The following is a 2524-nucleotide window of genomic DNA, read 5'->3' as shown; positions in this document are numbered from 1 at the left end:
TGCTTGGAAGTGAAAACCAGCAGTGACACCTTTTCCTCATAAATCTCTGTGTGTGCAAGCACAGTGCCCCTGTGACAGCATAATTAAGGTCAAACATTTTTAAATGACCTAAGAGAAGTCTATAGGTTTGGGTGTCAGCAGGAATCTTCCCACCAACTTTAGTGGCTTTTGATGTCACCTTTGCTAACTGTCCCTGGATTTGGGCCTGAGCTGAGGGCAGCACTGGCCACTTTCCCAGTGACAACTTTAGGATTTTAGGACTTAAAGTCAGGTGCAGATCGTGGCTCTCTTCTGCCAGCGAGCTCCAGTACCTCAAACTGAAATAAAAGTCAGTCCAGCTTGAGAGTCCAAGCAAAAACCAATAAAAATTGGAGACAAAAACCAAAAAGAAGTAGTCCTGCCTCTGTGGAATCTTCTCAGCCTGCTGTGGTAGGAGATTTGTAAATAGATCCTGGATGAGAAATGCAGAGCAGCAGTGACAGTGTACAGATGGATGGGTATGGCACAATTTCTACTGGATTACCTCAGGAAGAGTGGGTTTGGATCAGTTTAAGCCAAGTCCAGTTTAATGTCTAGAAGTGCCTCATCCAGCCTCTAAACTGCACTTTTTGTATGAGAGCCTGTTAACAGCTCCCAGGCATAAACTCAAATAAAGGCCAATGGTTACAAGCTGGTAACTACAGGGAGGCCAGATGTGAGAATGGACGTAAAAGTACCGGGGGTTGGACGGAAAAAAGGCAGAAAGGTATCTACATAATTTGCCAAGTTCCTATGAAAGTAAACCACCCTATTTTTAATTCAAAAGCACAACTACACCTGATTTATTCACTGTTGTTCACCTTGCTCCTACCTTTGCTGCTCGGCAGACTAAGCAGATTTTCATGAGACTGGATTCCTTGTGTCTGTTTTCCCACGCTTCATTCACATCTATATACATGTGCTGGAGTGGCATATGGCTCTTAGGCAAAGTGGATATCACTTACACATAGAACCCAAATGTTGTTTCCTTGGCTTTGGTGGAGTTATACACTGAATTTTTTCAGCAGCACAGCACAACTCTAGTGCTAAAGAAACCACAACAACACATGCATATTTTGCTCCCAGTTTATTCTTTTTCTATATCCCAGTTGGCATTTTTCTCATTAGAAATGCCAAATAATTGTTCAGGCATTTGCTTGTATCATTCCTTTTGATATGAAACTTCTGTATTGACTTCTTATGAGAAAAGTTTTGAAAAGCTTCAGTTTTTCTTATCTGGAGTTCCAAATCATTAGCTGAAAGTTTACTTTGAGTTCCAGTACACATAACTTCAAGATATCCTTGCTCATTACTTTGAAATTACCTTAGTAATTTAAATTAATATCTTGAGGTTTTATATCTCCCTTTTTTGACAGATCTTGAATCCCAAATGTTTATGTGACTTTGTAGCTTGTATTTACTAAATTTTGAACCCATATTAAGCCAGTTAAATCACACATTCTTTCTCCCTAATCCAAGTCACATCAAAGCTTAGACTTTAAATTCCTGCACCTTGCCCTCTCAGATCCTAGATACCATTATGAAACTTCCAAATATGAGGACCACAAATATTAGAAACCTGCTTCAGAGATTATTCATGTTTCATGTCAAAAACATATTATTTTCTTCCTGTTTGAACTTTAAAAACCTCAGCTTCCATTCATTTAATCTTCTTGGGGCTTTGCAAGCTTTTTTAGAGTCCTCCTTACCTCCAACTTATTTAAGTTGCTGTCTGTTAAGGAGGACGAGAGGGCATCTGATTTCAATTTCATTTTGTTCCATATGCTACACTTTGTTAATGTGATTATTGCTTCCTCATTTCAATAATATTTAATTAAAATGTGTTACCTGATAGAGCTTAGTTTCAACATCATGTCCTTTCTCTTTTATGTGGTCATGATACGTTTGCAAATTACACTTCAGGTGAAAAAAAACCCAACCAAACAACCCAAAACTTTCAGAGTAAACTGCTTACAGAATAGGATAACAGGATCATAATATCCGGAGGAATTTTCCTTCCTATCAGAGCTCAGCATATTCACTTTCAAGCCTTCATAGTCCAATCTAAGAAGTTATGTGAAGAGAACAGCGGAGCCAGCGCTGGTTGCAGCACAAAGGTAACAGGAAAAGAATACGCCTTCTGCCTCCCTAATGCCCGGGCTATTCGCTTGCAACTTGCGAATCGTAACAAGTATTTAATTCTTTTAAAAGTTTTACATTTAAAGAGATGCTGCCTTGGATGTACGTGCCTTCACTAGGCACAGGTTCGCACTATGAAGAATATGATCCGGGCACAAAGAGTGAACTCGTCCCAGACTGCCGCTCCCGTGGGGACAGCGCCTTTCTGGCTCCGGCGGGGCGCAGGAGAGCGGCGCGGGGCAGCGGCTCAGCCTGGGGATGCGCAGGCCGGGCAGGGGAGGGCAGGCTGAGCAGGGCGGGCAGCTCCGGCCCTGAGCCCGATCCCGTTCCAGCCCTGAGCCCGATCCCGTTCCAGCCCTGAGCCCGA

This window comes from Parus major, chromosome 4, assembly GCF_001522545.3.
Source record: "Parus major isolate Abel chromosome 4, Parus_major1.1, whole genome shotgun sequence".
In the NCBI taxonomy this organism is placed as follows: domain Eukaryota; kingdom Metazoa; phylum Chordata; class Aves; order Passeriformes; family Paridae; genus Parus; species Parus major.
The sequence above is the reverse complement of the archived record's forward strand: the minus strand, read 5'-3'. Positions refer to the sequence as shown.